The sequence below is a fragment of the Pseudorca crassidens genome (genome assembly GCF_039906515.1).
Source record: "Pseudorca crassidens isolate mPseCra1 chromosome 1 unlocalized genomic scaffold, mPseCra1.hap1 SUPER_1_unloc_1, whole genome shotgun sequence".
Lineage (NCBI taxonomy): Eukaryota > Metazoa > Chordata > Mammalia > Artiodactyla > Delphinidae > Pseudorca > Pseudorca crassidens.
In genome coordinates, this window is record NW_027135937.1 from 1273645 (window position 1) to 1290802 (window position 17158).

The 17158-nt window shown below is 43.6% G+C and overlaps 1 long non-coding RNA gene across 2 annotated transcripts in view; it reads right to left on the reverse strand.

Moving 5' to 3' along the window:
- LOC137217929 (uncharacterized) overlaps positions 1 to 11458 on the reverse strand; it is a 415713-nt gene extending 404255 nt beyond the window's left edge. For both annotated transcript variants that reach the window (XR_010940319.1, XR_010940320.1), the window contains exon 1: positions 11392 to 11458. This is a non-coding gene — a long non-coding RNA (uncharacterized lncRNA). The remainder of the gene's footprint in view (positions 1 to 11391) is intronic.
- Positions 11459 to 17158: the final 5700 nt, after the last annotated feature.

A 17158-nucleotide genomic window follows, 5' to 3' on the forward strand; every position in this document is an offset into this window, starting at 1 on the left:
CCAAGGGGCTTGGCCCACTGCCACATCTGGCCAAGATACTGGCGGTATCTAAAAACCTGGAAATCAGCAGCCCAAAAGGCCACCTCCCTCCTAAGGGAAAAGGACCCCACGTGGTGATCCTAATCACCAACCATGCCCTGAAGTTGCAGGGTTCGCTCCGTGGGCACACCGACCTCGAGTGAGGAGGCCCTCCAACTCCAACATCCAGAGAGATAACCGGGGGCAACAGGGCACCATGACGACTCGTGTGAACATCACTTGACCTGGAGTTTCTCTCATAAAACAACAATAGTGTGTCCCGAATGAGTAGACTACTGCTTGCAGGACTTACTGCACCCGGAGGGGAGCTAATAGTCTTGGCGGGGGAAACGTATATCACACTGTCACCATAGAAAAGCCTACAGACACCGTGATGATGGTGGCCAATAAGACCGGCTGGACTCCTGTTTACTTCAAAAGGCTGTTGACTCAGTGGCCATCATGGTCCTTGATCACCACTGACCCTGGACTGTCTGGGAGTTGAGCGGGCAGGGCTCTGACACCTGGTGCTGTTTTTACGTTAATTCAGGGGCCTAATTGAAGAAAGAGCAGACTACTGGTCAGAGCATCTAGGCTGGCAGAAACGGTCAGCCTAAGGTGGCCGAACAAATGTGGGGCGGGGTGAAACCGGCCCCCACAGCGTCTCTGCACATCTCTTTCCTGAACCCTTAAAGGTCATTAGAATCTATAACACTTCCAATGCTGGTGCTCAGGCGGACGAGCAGGGAGGCAGGGGTCCTGGGGCCAATCAACGTCACCTGGAGGCTGCTGGGGAGAAGTTCTGACCCTCATCCCCTGGTATGAGGGCTCCCAACTCAGCACTCAGCAGTTACAGAAGAAGGGTCTGCACCCTCAGCACTCCAAGAATGAGGAACGGGACAAAAGGCAGAGGAGGGGTTTGTCCCCAGCAAAGCCCATTAAAAATCCCTGGGAGATAAAAATAGAATCTGGGCAATAAAGTCAAGTCTGACCTTTTTTATCCTTTGTGCTTTGTCTAATTTCACGTGCTCCTAGGGTCCCGCATGCAGAGGTTCCACACCCGGCACTTCAGACCAGATTTCCTAGTGCAGAATGGCTGGGTCGACACCTCAGCTCCTGGGGCCCAGTGCAGACTCTAAGATATAGAGCCTGAGCTGCAGCCAACCCGGCCCTTGAGTGCTCCGCCCCCTCCCTCCCACTGACTCTGACAGGATCTCTACACAGCAGCCCAGCCCACAGCCCACGGGGTAGTGCATGCTCTCACCTCTCCATTCTCTGATCAAAATATAAAGTTTCCTTTGCTTGTGAACCAAACTCAGTCTCGATCTGTTGGCCCCAATGACACTGGGCAGGGGGACACTTGTTGGGGTCCACTCTGGAGGATCAGTAACAGAAATTGAGACTATTGTAACTTCAATGAACAGATGTGTGAGCCAAACTGTAGTTAACATAGAACAGTTTATAAGGCTCGGGTAAAATAAGATGTTTCTAACACTTCCATTTGATATTTCCATCACTTTATTATAAGCAAGTTCAGTGAAAAGGTTTGTCTTATTTGTCAGGTCAATATTAGAGAAATGAAGTGATTTCTTTCCAAGGATGTACATCTAATAATCTTGGTTAAAGCTTCAATCTTGTTTTAAATGCTTTTCCATTGAAAATGATACCTCTCTTTCAGCTCCCCCATTTCTGAGAAGTATAAAATCTTATAATTTATTATTACCAAAGGGGAAAGGTGGGAGGAGGGATAAATTAACAGTTTGGAATTAACACATACACACTGCTATGTATAAAATAGATCATCAACAAGGAACCACTGTATAGCACAGGGAACTACACTCAATATTTTGCAATAACCTATAAGGGGAAATAATCGGAAAAAGAATAGATATTTTTATTGACATCATCTATCAATGACAGTTAAAGTGTAACCTAAGGGAAGCCAGTGGTGAGTGCTTCTGACCCTGAAGACTTCAATCATCTAAAGTTTGGACTCTGCCTACTTCCCAAGGCCCTTAATGAACATATGTGTAGCCGTAGCTTAAAAAATTCCCCAGTTTGGGTTTCGGGGAGACACTGATTTTGAAAAAGCCCTGGTGTTCTCCTTACATGAATGGGACTCTTCCTACTGCTAAAACATGTCTGTCACACACAGAGGATGGTATACCGTCTGATCAGGAAGAGTTTGGAAAAGGCATCTCATCTCCTCATCTCCTGGTGCTCGGGTTCACCCCTCCAGCGTCTTTACTAACAGTCTCCCCACTTGGAGATGTCAGCACTGTCAACATCCTGTTGCATACAGTTTGGAATTTGTCCAGAGGATGAAGCGGAAGGATGAGGAACAATGAGAGACAAGTCCTAGGTGTTCAGACAGGCACATGTCACTCTAATTTCCAATCAGGAAGACGAATTGACCAAAGGCTAGGGTTGCCCATGGAAACAGTATAGGGCTTGAGGAAATCCCACTGCTTTGTGGCCAGTTCCCATAAACACAAGTTGAACAATGGAACTCAGGGGCAGTAAAATTCACGAAACTGCAGAGTTGAAAATATCTATCACTGAAAAATGTCTTGAGGAAAGTCAGAGAAAAGGATTGGTAAGCAAGGGAGAATGGCAGGAAAGGGATTTGAGGAGGTAGAAAGGACTCGCCATTAAGCACAAGAAAAGGGGCTGAACATTGCCAACATTGCAGTTGGCCAAAAAGGCTGTATGCGTTTTTTTCTGTATATATTCAAGAAAAGGGCATACACTTTTTTAGCCAACCAAACAGGTGGGCACTGGAAATCAATACTACAAAAGATATCACTTCGCATCAGTCAGAAGAGCCATCCTCATAAAGTGTAAACACCAGAAATGCAGGACAGGGCAAGGAGAAGAGGGAGCCCTGTGAGGCTTATAGTGGAAATGTATATTGCCAATGGCCATTCTGGAGAAGTGTATTGTGTTTACTAAAGCATCTAAAAAATGAGCTACAGAGCATAGGGCACTTGCACTCATGGGCGTATGTCTTGGGAAAAACAAAAATCGAGAGGACACAGGCACCCCAATGTTTACTGCCTCTCTGTTTAAAAGATTCTCGACTAGGATATAACTTAAATGTCTCTGGAGGGAAAAAATGGATAGAGATGTGGTACTTATGTAGAGTGGAATATTACTCAGCCTGGAAGTCAATGAAATATGGCCAGTTGTAACAACTCCGGAGGAGTTACGTATGATCATTCTAAGTGACATAATTCAAAAAGAAAAAGACACATATCATAAGATATCACTTAAAGGTGGAATCCAAAATGGCTACACATGAAATAAATTACAAAACAAAAACATAGTCAAATATGTAGACAACACGCGTAAGGCTGCTAAACGGGAAAGGTGGGGAGGGGTGAGGCATCATCCAGGAGGTTGAAATTAGCAAAGATACCATTCCAAATACCAAACTGATAATCAACAAGGCCTACACGGTAGCTAAAAGAACTGCACTCAGCACACTCAAGTCACTGGAAAAGAATATATATGACTGGTAAGAATCTGAAAAAGAATTTATTGATGTCTCTCTGTATGTGAATCAAGTGGATGTACAGCAGCAAGAAACAGAGCTTTGAAAATCAGCTGTAACCAATATAGTAATAAATTGAAAAAAATAAACGACAAAGAGACAGAGAAAACCTCTTACAACTTTTCCTCAGGGACGGTGATGCAACATGGATTGAACACATCTAGACCCACAGCAGGATGAGACATAAGGCTGGAAACTGTTTACGCTAAGAGAAATATGAGGTTGGGTGAGGAAATGCACACCCTTTAAAGTAATACTACCTGGTACCCATTCAATGGGTCCCAAATCTGCAGGTTCAAGGGATCTTCCTACAGCGAAAACATGCATGGAAAACCCAGAGGACTGTACACCATGTGATCGGGAGATGTGTCTAAAATGCACCTCATTTATCCTCTCCTGGTGCTCCTGTTCATCATTCCAGCCACGTTACTTAGAATCTCCCCACTTAGAGAATCAGCACATTTAAACTTCTGTTTCACACATTTTGCAAATTGTGAGGAGGATGAACGGGAAGAGGGGGAACCAATGAGAGAATAGTTGTAGGGGTTTGGACGGGCACATGTCACTCTAATTTCCCATTAAGAATAAGAATTAAAAAAAGGCTCAGCCCGCCTCGCCGGAGCCAAAATAGGGCCTGAAGCAATCCTGCGGCTTTGAGGCCAGCTCACAAAAGAGCAACTTAAAAAATGGAGCTCAGGGTCACTGCAATTCACAAACCTGCAGAGTTATAAATGAAAACTAACGTCCCAAAATATGTTGAGGTAAGGCAAAGAAGAGGATCTGAATGCAAGACAGAATTGCAAGAAACAGATTTCAAGAGATAGATTGGACTCGTCTTTAAAGCACATGAAAAGCGGCAGAATTTCGACAATGATGCAGTTGGCCCAAAAGGGAGTATGCGTTTTTTCCTGAATATATCCAGGAAAAAACGCATACGCACTTTATGGGCAACCAAGCAAGCAAGCAATGCAAATGTGCACAACAAAGAAGTCTCATTTCCCACCGGTCAAAAGGGCCATCCGAAAAAATTGTAAAAACCAGAAATGCAGGACAGGCCATGGAGAACAGGGAGCCTTTATACGCTGATGGACAGTGTGTGAACTGCCGAGAGCCACTCTGGAGAAGTGTATGGTGGTTCCTAAATCATCTAAAAAACAGAGCTACAGAGCATAGGGCACTTCCAATCACGGAAGTATATCTAGGGAAGTCTAAAAATCAACAAGACACAAGCACACCACAGTTTAGGGCTACTCTGTTTACAAGAACCTCAACTTCAGTACACCTTAAATATCCCAGGAAAGAGAACAATGGATAAAGAAAATGTGGTACTTATGTACAATGGAATATCTCTTCACCATGAAATCAATGTAATAAGGCTAGTAGAAGGATAAAGAGTGGATTTAGGTCCGATAATACTACTTGAAATAAGTCAAACAGAAAAAGAAACATATCATAAGATATCACTTATAGAGGGAGGATAAATATGGCTGCACAAAAAATGAATTACAAAACAGAACAGTGTCTCACATTTAGAAAACACACTTATGTCAGCTTAAGGGGAAAGGAGAGGTGGGGTGATGCATAAAACCAGAGTTTGAAATTAGCACAGCTACCGTTCAATAAACCAAATAGGTATTAGACAAGATCTACACCTTGCTCAATGAACTGGCCTCAACACACCCTATACACCGCAGAGAAATATATCTGAGTAATAAGAATCTTAAAACCCATGTATTGATATATCTCCATAAGGGAATCAAGTGTGTGCAGAGCGGCCAAACACAGCAGTGAAAATGAGCTAAACCCCATTATAGAAATAAATTTTAAAACCAAAACGCAGAAACAATGAAAGAGAGAAAAATTCTTACAAAATTCGCTCAGGGGCTGTGATGCAACCTGGAATGACCACATATAAACCCACAGCTGGATAAGACATAAGGCTGGACACTTGGGGCTGAGAGGATTGGTGAGCTTTGGTGAGCAACTGCCGAAAGTTTAATGCAATACTTCATGCTACTCATTCCAAGGGTCCCAACACTCCAGGTTGAAGGGAATCTTCCTACAGCTAAACCATGCATGGGAAATCCAGCGGATGGTATACCATATGATCGGGAAAGGTTTCTAAAACGCACCTCATTTTCCTCTCCTGGGGCTCCGGATCAACATTCCAGCCACTTTACTAACAACATCTCCACATGGAGAGTCAATGCCTTTACGTTCCGGTATCGCACAGTCTGCAGTTAGTGCGGAGGATGAATGGGAATAGGGGGAACCATTGAGAAAATAGCTGTAGCGGTTTCAATGGGAACATGTCACTCTAATTCACATCAGGAAGAAGAATTAACCAAAGGCAGAGCAAGGCGACCCAGAAGAAGAATAGGGCCTGAAGAAATCCTGTGGACATGAGGCAAGATCACAAAAATAAGAGCTGAAAAATGCAGCTAAGGGCCACGGCAATTCAAAAACCTGCAGAGTTAAAAAGGCCAACAATTTTCAAAAAGTATATTGAGGTAAGGCTATGAAGAGGCACTGACAGCAAGGCAGAATTGCAGGAAACCGATTTCAGGAGGTAGACTGGAATTGCATTGAAAACATATGAAAACACTCAGAACGTCGACAATGATGCACTTGGCCAAAAAGGGCGTATGCGTTTTTTCCTGAATATATTCAGGAAAAAATGCATACGCCCTTTTTGGCCAACCAAGCAAGCTTGCAAAGGAAATCTGCACTACAATGAAGTATCACTTCCTCCCTGTCAAAAGGAGCATCTGAAAAAAGTGTAAAATCCAGAAAGGCAGGACAGGCCATGGAGAACTGGGAGCCTTGTTATGCTGATGGGCGGGATGTAAATTGCCAACAGCCACTCTGGAGAAGTGTATGGTGTTTCCTGAAACATCTAAAAAACAAAGCAACAGAGCCTAGGGCACTTCCACTTATGGTCCTATAGCTTAGGGAAATTAAAATCAAAAAGACACAGCCACCCCAAAGTTTGGGACGGCTCTGTTTACAAGATCCTCGTTTACGGTACAAGTTCAATAACACAGAAAGTGAAAAATGGATAAAGAATTTGTGGTACTTACGTACAATGCAATATCACTCAGCAATGAAATCTATATCATCAGGCCCGTAGCAGCATAATGAGTGGATTCAGGTACGATGATTCTAAGTGAAATAAGTCACACAGAAAAAGAAACATCATAAGATATCACTACTACAAGGAATGTAAACTTGCCTACACAGAAACTGAATTACAAAACAGAACAGGGTCTCAAATGTAGAAAACCAACTTATGCTTGCTTAAGGGGAAAGGTGAGTTGGGGTACTGCATAAAACCAGAGATTGAAATTAGCACAGATACCGTTCCATAAGCCAAATATGTAATAGACAAGAGCTACTCCTTGCTCAACGAAGTGGGCTCTACACCCCATATTAAACGCCTAAGAATATACCTGACTAGTAATAATCTTAAAACCTATGGATTTATATGTCTCCAAAAGAGAATCAAGCATGTGTACAGCAGCATAAACGCAGCAGTGATAGGATTGGTGAGGTTTGATGAGCAAATGCAGACCCTTTGAAGTCATATTGCATGCCAGCCATTCCATGGGTCTCAACTCTCCAAGTTTAAGGGATTCTTCCTTCAGCTAAAACATGCATGTGGAACCCAGAGTATGATCCACCGTGTGATCGGGAAACGTGTTCAAATGTGTCTCAGATTTTCTCCGCTGGTAGTCGGGTGCAACATTCCAGACGCTTTACTAAAACTCTCCCCACTTGGAGAGTCAGTGCCTTTAACCTCCTGTTTGGCCCAGTTTGCAATATTTGCGGAAGATGAACAGGAATAGGGAGAACCAGTGAGAGACTAGCTGGAGGTGTCTGGACGGGCAAATATAACTCTCATTTCCCACCAGGAAGAGGAATTAACCAAAGGCTCAGCGTGCCATGCCGGAACGACACTAGGGCCTGAAGCAATCCTGCGGTGTTGCGGCCAGCTCACAAGAAAGCGAGTTGAAGAAAGGAGCTCAGGGGCACTGTAATTCACAAACCTGCAGAGTTATAAATGACAGCTATCGTCCAAAAATATATTGAAGTAAGGCTGCCAAGAGGACTTGAAAGCGGGGCAGAATTGCAGGAAACCGATTTCAGGAGGTAGACTGGAATTGCATGTAAAGCATAGGAAAAGAGGCAGAACGTCCACAATGATGCACTTGGCCAAAAAGGGCGTATGCGTTTTTTCCTGAATATATTCAGGAAAAAACGCATACGCCCTTTTTGGCCAACCAAGCAAGCTTGCAAAGGAAATCTGCAGTACAATGAAGTCTCACTGCCCCCCAGACAAAAGGGCCATCTGAAAAAAGTTTAAAATCCAGAAAGCCCGGACAGGCCATGGAAAACTGGGAGCCTTGTTATGCTGATGGGCGGGATGTAAATTGCCAACAGCCACTCTGGAGAAGTGTATGGTGTTTCCTGAAACATCTAAAAAACAAAGCAACAGAGCCTAGGGCACTTCCACTTATGGTCCTATAGCTTAGGGAAATTAAAATCAAAAAGACACAGCCACCCCAAAGTTTGGGACGGCTCTGTTTACAAGAACCTCATTTACAGTACAAATTCAATATCACAGAAGGTGAAAAATGGATAAAGAATTTGTGGTACTTACGTACAATGCAATATCACTCAGCAATGAAATCTATATCATCAGGCCCGTAGCAGCATAATGAGTGGATTCAGGTACGATGATTCTAAGTGAGATAAGTCACACAGAAAAAGAAACATCATAAGATATCACTACTACACGGAATGAAAACTTGGCTACACAGAAACTGAATTACAAAACAGAACACGGTCTCAAATGTAGAAAACCAACTTATGCTTGCTTAAGGGGAAAGGTGAGTTGGGGTTCTGCATAAAACCAGAGATTGAAATTAGCACAGATACCATTCCATAAGCCAAATATGTAATAGACAAGAGCTACTCCTTGCTCAACGAAGTGGACTCTACACCCCATATTAATCGCCTAAGAATATACCTGACTAGTAATAATCTTAAAACCTATGGATTTATATGTCTCCAAAAGAGAATCAAGCATGTGTACAGCGGCATAAACGCAGCAGTGATAGGATTGGTGAGGTTTGATGAGCAAATGCAGACCCTTTGAAGTCATATTGCATGGTAGCCATTCCATGGGTCTCAACTCTCCAGGTTTAAGGGATTCTTCCTTCAGCTAAAACATGCATGTGGAACCCAGAGTATGATCCACCGTGTGATCGGGAAACGTGTTCAAATGTGTCTCAGATTTTCTCCGCTGGTACTTGGGTGCAACATTCCAGACGCTTTACTAAAACTCTCCCCACTTGGAGAGTCAGTGCCTTTAACCTCCTGTTTGGCCCAGTTTGCAATTTCTGCGGAAAATGAACAGGAATAGGGAGAACCAATGAGAGACTAGCTGGAGGTGTCTGGATGGGCAAATGTAACTCTCATTTCCCACCAGGAAGAGGAATTAACCAAAGGCTCAGCGTGCCATGCCGGAACCACACTAGGGACTGAAGTAATCCTGCGGTGTTGCGGCCAGCTCACAAGAAAGCGAGTTGAAGAAAGGAGCTCAGGGGCACTGTAATTCACAAACCTGCAGAGTTATAAATGACAGCTATCGTCCAAAAATATATTGAAGTAAGGCTGCCAAGAGGACTTGAAAGCAGGGCAGAATTGCAGGAAACCGATTTCAGGAGGTAGACTGGAATTGCATGTAAAGCATAGGAAAAGAGGCAGAACGTCCACAATGATGCACTTGGCCAAAAAGGGCATATGCGTTTTTTCCTGAATATATTCAGGAAAAAACGCATACGCCCTTTTTGGCCAACCAAGCAAGCTTGCAAAGGAAATCTGCACTACAATGAAGTCTCACTGCCCCCCAGTCAAAAGGGCCATCTGAAAAAAGTGTAAAATCCAGAAAGGCCGGACAGGCCATGTTGAACTGGGAGCCTTGTTATGCTGATGGGCGGGATGTAAATTGCCAACAGCCACTCTGGAGAAGTGTATGGTGTTTCCTGAAACATCTAAAAAACAAAGCAACAGAGCCTAGGGCACTTCCACTTATGGTCGTATAGCTTAGGGAAATTAAAATCAAAAAGACACAGCCACCCCAAAGTTTGGGACGGCTCTGTTTACAAGAACCTCGTTTACGGTACAAGTTCAATATCACAGAAAGCGAAAAATGGATAAAGAAGTTGTGGTACTTACGTACAATGCAATATCACTCAGCAATGAAATCTATGTCATCAGGCCCATAGCAGCATAATGAGTGGATTCAGGTACGATGATTCTAAGTGAGATAAGTCACACAGAAAAAGAAACATCATAAGATATCACTAATACACGGAATGTAAACTTGGCTACACAGGAACTGAATTACAAAACAGAACAAGGTCTCAAATGTAGAAAACCAACTTATGCTTGCTTAAAGGGAAAGGTGAGTTGGGGTGCTGCATAAAACCAGCGATTGAAATTAGCACAGATACCGTTCCATAAGCCAAATAGGTAATAGACAAGAGCTACTCCTTGCTCAACGAAGTGGACTCAACACCACATATTAAATGCCTAAGAATATACCTGACTAGTAAGAATCTTAAAACCTATGGATTTATATGTCTCCGAAAGAGAATCAAGCGTGTGTACAGCGGCATAAATGCAGCAGTGATAGGATTGGTGAGGTTCGGTGAGCAAGTGCAGACCCTTTGAAGTCATATTGCATGGTACCCATTCCATGGGTCTCAACTCTCCAGGTTTAAGGGATTCTTCCTTCAGCTAAAACATGCATGTGGAACCCAGAGTATGATCCACCGTGTGATCGGGAAACGTGTTCAAATGTGTCTCAGGTTTCGTCCCCTGGTACTCGGGTGCAACATTCCAGACGCTTTACTAACACTCTCCTCACTTGGAGAGTCAGTGCCTTTAACCTCCTGTTTGGCCCAGTTTGCAATTTCTGCGGAAAATGAACAGGAATAGGGAGAACCAATAAGAGACTAGCTGGAGGTGTCTGGACGGGCAAATTTAACTCTCATTTCCCACCAGGAAGAGGAATTAACCAAAGGCTCAGCGTGCCATGCCGGAACCACACTAGGGCCTGAAGCAATCCTGCAGTGTTGCGGCCAGCTCACAAGAAAGCGAGTTGAAGAAAGGAGCTCAGGGGCACTGTAATTCACAAACCTGCAGAGTTATAAATGACAGCTATCGTCCAAAAATATATTGAAGTAAGGCTGCCAAGAGGACTTGAAAGCAGGGCAGAATTGCAGGAAACCGATTTCAGGAGGTAGACTGGAATTGCATGTAAAGCATAGGAAAAGAGGCAGAACGTCCACAATGATGCACTTGGCCAAAAAGGGCGTATGCGTTTTTTCCTGAATATATTCAGGAAAAAACGCATACGCCCTTTTTGGCCAACCAAGCAAGCTTGCAAAGGAAATCTGCACTACAATGAAGTCTCACTGCCCCCCAGACAAAAGGGCCATCTGAAAAAAGTGTAAAATCCAGAAAGCCCGGACAGGCCATGGAGAACTGGGAGCCTTGTTATGCTGATGGGCGGGATGTAAATTGCCAACAGCCACTCTGGAGAAGTGTATGGTGTTTCCTGAAACATCTACAAAACAAAGCAACAGAGCCTAGGGCACTTCCACTTATGGTCCTATAGCTTAGGGAAATTAAAATCAAAAAGACACAGCCACCCCAAAGTTTGGGACGGCTCTGTTTACAAGAACCTCATTTACAGTACAAATTCAATATCACAGAAGGTGAAAAATGGATAAAGAATTTGTGGTACTTACGTAAAATGCAATATCACTCAGCAATGAAATCTATATCATCAGGCACGTAGCAGCATAATGAGTGGATTCAGGTACGATGATTCTAAGTGAGATAAGTCACACAGAAAAAGAAACATCATAAGATATCACTACTACACGGAATGTAAACTTGGCTACACAGGAACTGAATTACAAAACAAAACAGGGTCTCAAATGTAGAAAACCAACTTATGCTTGCTTAAGGGGAAAGGTGAGTTGGGGTGCTGCATAAAACCAGAGATTGAAATTAGCACAGATACCGTTCCATAAGCCAAATATGTAATAGACAAGAGCTAGTCTTTGCTCAACGAAGAGGACTCAACACCCCATATTAAACGTCTAAGAATATACCTGACTAGTAAGAATCTTAAAATCTATGGATTTATATGTCTCCAAAAGAGAATCAAGCGTGTGTACAGTGGCAAAAGCGCAGCAGTGATAGGATTGGTGAGGTTCGGTGAGCCAATGCAGAACCTTTGAAGTCATATTGCATGGTACCCATTCCATGGGTCTCAACTCTCCAGGTTTAAGGGATTCTTCCTTCAGCTAAAACATGCATGTGGAACCCAGAGTATGATCCACCGTGTGATCGGGAAACGTGTTCAAATGTGTCTCAGTTTTCGTCCCCTGGTACTCGGGTGCAACATTCCAGTCGCTTTACTAAAACTCTCTGCACTTGGAGAGTCAGTGCCTTTAACCTCCTGTTTGGCTCAGTTTGCCATTTCTGCGGAAAATGAACAGGAATAGGGAGAACCAATGAGAGACTAGCTGGAGGTGTCTGGACGGGCAAATTTAACTCTCATTTCCCACCAGGAAGAAGAATTAACCAAAGGCTCAGCGTGCCATGCCGGAACCACACTAGGGCCTGAAGCAAGGCTGCGGTGTTGTGGCCAGCTCACAAGAAAGCGAGTTGAAGAAAGTAGCTCAGGGGCACTATAATTCACAAACCTGCAGAGTTAAAAATGACAGCTATCGTCCAAAAATATATTGAAGTAAGGCTGCCAAGAGGACTTGAAAGCGGGGCAGAATTGCAGGAAACCGGTTTCAGGAGGTAGACTGGAATTGCATGTAAAGCATAGGAAAAGAGGCAGAACGTCCACAATGATGCACTTGGCCAAAAAGGGCGTATGCGTTTTTTCCTGATTATATTCAGGAAAAAACGCATATGCCATTTTTGGCCAACCAAGCAAGCTTGCAAAGGAAATCTGCACTACAATGAAGTCTCACTGCTCCCCAGTCAAAAGGGCCATCTGAAAAATGTATAAAATCCAGAAAGGCAGGACAGGCCATGGAGAACTGGGAGCCTTGTTATGCTGATGGGCGGGATGTAAATTGCCAACAGCCACTCTGGAGAAGTGTATGGTGTTTCCTGAAACATCTAAAAAACAAAGCAACAGAGCCTAGGGCACTTCCACTTATGGTCTTATAGCTTAGGCAAATTAAAATCAAAAAGACACAGCCACCCCAAAGTTTGGGACGGCTCTGTTTACAAGAACCTCGTTTACGGTACAAGTTCAATATCACAGAAAGCGAAAAATGGATAAAGAATTTGTGGTACTTACGTACAACGCAATATCACTCAGCAATGAAATCTATGTCATCAGGCCCGTAACAGCATAATGAGTAGATTCAGGTACGATGATTCTAAGTGAAATAAGTCACACAGAAAAAGAAACATCATAAGATATCACTACTACACGGAATGTAAACTTGGCTACACAGGAACTGAATTACAAAACAGAACAGGGTCTCAAATATAGAAAACTAACTTATGCTTGCTTAAGGGGAAAGGTGAGTTGGGGTGCTGCATAAAACCAGAGATTGAAATTAGCACATATACCGTTCCATAAGCCAAATATGTAATAGACAAGAGCTAGTCTTTGCTAAACGAAGAGGACTCAACACCCCATATTAAACGTCTAAGAATATACCTGACTAGTTAGAATCTTAAAATCTATGGATTTATATGTCTCCGAAAGAGAATCAAGCGTGTGTACAGTGGCAAAAGCACAGCAGTGATAGGATTGGTGAGGTTCGGTGAGCCAATGCAGAACCTTTGAAGTCATATTGCATGGTACCCATTCCATGGGTCTCAACTCTCCAGGTTTAAGGGATTCTTCCTTCAGCTAAAACATGCATGTGGAACCCAGAGTATGATCCACCGTGTGATTGGGAAAAGTGTTCAAATGTGTCTCAGGTTTGGTCCCCTGGTACTCGGGTGCAACATTCCAGACGCTTTACTAACCCTCTCCCCACTTGGAGAGTCAGTGCCTTTAACCTCCTGTTTGGCCCAGTTTGCAATTTCTGTGGAAAATGAACAGGAATAGGGAGAACCAATGAGAGACTAGCTGGAGGTGTCTGGACGGACAAATTTAACTCTCATTTCCCACCAGGAAGAGGAATTAACCAAAGGCTCAGCGTGCCATGCCGGAACCACACTAGGGCCTGAAGCAATGCTGCGGTCTTGCAGCCAGCTCACAAGAAAGCAAGTTGAAGAAAGGAGCTCAGAGGCTCTGTAATTCACAAACCTGCAGAGTTATAAATGACAGCTATCGTCCAAAAATATATTGAAGTAAGGCTGCCAAGAGGACTTGAAAGCGGGGCAGAATTGCAGAAAACCGATTTCACGAGGTAGACTGGAATTGCATGTAAAGCATAGGAAAAGAGGCAGAACGTCCACAATGATGCACTTGGCCAAAAAGGGCGTATGCGTTTTTTCCTGAATATATTCAGGAAAAAACGCATACGCACTTTTTGGCCATACAAGCAAGCTTGCAAAGGAAATCTGCACTACAATGAAGTCTCACTTCCTCCCTGTCAAAAGGAGCATCTGAAAAAAGTGTAAAATCCAGAAAGGCAGGACAGGCCATGGAGAACTGGGAGCCTTGTTATGCTGATGGGCGGGATGTAAATTGCCAACAGCCACTCTGGAGAAGTGTATGGTGTTTCCTGAAACATCTAAAAAACAAAGCAACAGAGCCTAGGGCACTTCCACTTATGGTCCTATAGCTTAGGGAAATTAAAATCAAAAAGACACAGCCACCCCAAAGTTTGGGACGGCTCTGTTTACAAGAACCTCGTTTATGGTACAAGTTCAATATTGCAGAAAGCGAAAAATGGATAAAGAAGTTGTGGTACTTATGTACAATGCAATATCACTCAGCAATGAAATCTATGTCATCAGGCCCGTAGCAACATAATGAGTAGATTCAGGTACCATGATTCTAAGTGAAAAAAATCACACAGAAAAAGAAACATCATAAGATATCAGTACTACACGGAATGTAAACTTACCTACAAAGGAACTGAATTACAAAACAGAACAGGGTCTCAAATGTAGAAAACCAACTTATGCTTGCTTAAGGGGAAAGGTGAGTTGGGGTGCTGCATAAAACCAGAGATTGAAATTAGCACAGATACCATTCCATAAGCCAAATATGTAATAGACAAGAGCTACTCCTTGCTCAACGAAGTGGACTCTACACCCCATATTAAACGCCTAAGAATATACCTGACTAGTAAGAATCTTAAAACCTATGGATTTCTATGTCTCCGAAAGAGAATCAAGCATGTGTACAGCGGCATAAACGTAGCAGTGATAGGATTGGTGAGGTTCTGTGAGCCAATGCAGACCCTTTGAAGTCATATTGCATGGTACCCATTCCATGGGTCTCAACTCTCCAGGTTTAAGGGATTCTTCCTTCAGCTAAAACATGCATGTGGAACCCAGAGTATGATCCACCGTGTGATCGGGAAACGTGTTCAAATGTGTCTCAGGTTTCGTCCCCTGGTACTCGGGTGCAACATTCCAGTAGCTTTACTAACACTCTCCCCACTTGGAGAGTCAGTGCCTTTAACCTCCTGTATGGCCCATTTTGCCATTTCTGCGGCAAATGAACAGGAATAGGGAGAACCAATGAGAGACTAGCTGGAGGTGCCTGTACGGGCAAATTTAACTCTCATTTCCCACCAGGAAGAGGAATTAACCAAAGGCTCAGCGTGCCATGCCGGAACCACACTAGGGCCTGAAGCAATGCTGTGGTGTTGCGGCCAGCTCACAAGAAAGCGAGTTGAAGAAAGGAGCTCAGGGGCACTGTAATTCACAAACCTGCAGAGTTATAAATGACAGCTATCGTCCAAAAATATATTGAAGTAAGGCTGCCAAGAGGACTTGAAAGCGGGGCAGAATTGCAGGAAACCGATTTCAGGAGGTAGACTGGAATTGCATGTAAAGCATAGGGAAAGAGGCAGAACGTCCACAATGATGCACTTGGCCAAAAAGGGCGTATGCGTTTTTCCCTGAATATATTCAGGGAAAAACCCATACGCCCTTTTTGGCCAACCAAGCAAGCTTGCAAAGGAAATCTGCACTACAATGAAGTCTCACTGCCCCCCGGTCAAAAGGGCCATCTGAAAAAAGTGTAAAATCCAGAAAGGCCGGACAGGCCATGGAGAACTGGGAGCCTTGTTATGCTGATGGGCGGGATGTAAATTGCCAACAGCCACTCTGGAGAAGTGTATGGTGTTTCCTGAAACATCTAAAAAACAAAGCAACAGAGCCTATGGCACTTCCACTTATGGTCCTATAGCTTAGGGAAATTAAAATCAGTAAGACACAGCCACCCCAAAGTTTGGGACGGCTCTGTTTACAAGAACCTCGTTTACGGTACAAGTTCAATATCACAGAAAGTGAAAAATGGATAAAGAAATTGTGGTACTTACGTACAATGCAATATCACTCAGCAATGAAATGTATATCATCAGGCCCATAGCAGCATAATGAGTGGATTCAGGTACGATGATTCTAAGTGAAATAAGTCACACAGAAAAAGAAACATCATAAGATATCACTACTACATGGAATGTAAACTTGGCTACCCAGGAAATGAATTACAAAACAGAACAGGGTCTCAAATGTAGAAAACCAACTTATGCTTGCTTAAGGGGAAAGGTGAGTTGGGGTACTGCATAAAACCAGAGATTGAAATTAGCACAGATACCGTTCCATAAGCCAAATATGTAATAGACAAGAGCTACTCCTTGCTCAACGAAGTGGACTCTACATCCCATATTAAACGCCTAAGAATATACCTGACTAGTAAGAATCTTAAATCCTATGGATTTATATGTCTCCAAAAGAGAATCAAGCGTGTGTACAGCGGCATAAACGCAGCAGTGATAGGATTGGTGAGGTTCGGTGAGCAAATGCAGACCCTTTGAAGTCATATTGCATGATACTCATTCCATGGGTCTCAACTCTCCAGGTTTAAGGGATTCTTCCTTCAGCTACAACATGCATGTGGAACCCAGAGTATGATCCACCGTGTGATCGGGAAACGTGTTCAAATGTGTCTCAGTTTTCGTCCCCTGGTACTCGGGTGCAACATTCCAGTCGCTTTACTAAAACTCTCTCCACTTGGAGAGTCAGTGCCTTTAACCTCCTGTTTGGCCCAGTTTGCCATTTCTGTGGAAAATGAACAGGAATAGGGAGAACCAATGAGAGACTAGCTGGAGGTGTCTGGACGGGCAAATTTAACTCTCATTTCCCACCAGGAAGAGGAATTAACCAAAGGCTCAGCGTGCCATGCCGGAACCACACTAGGGCCTGAAGCAAGGCTGCGGTGTTGTGGCCAGCTCACAAGAAAGCGAGTTGAAGAAAGTAGCTCAGGGGCACTATAATTCACAAACCTGCAGAGTTAAAAATGACAGCTATCGTCCAAAAATATATTGAAGTAAGGCTGCCAAGAGG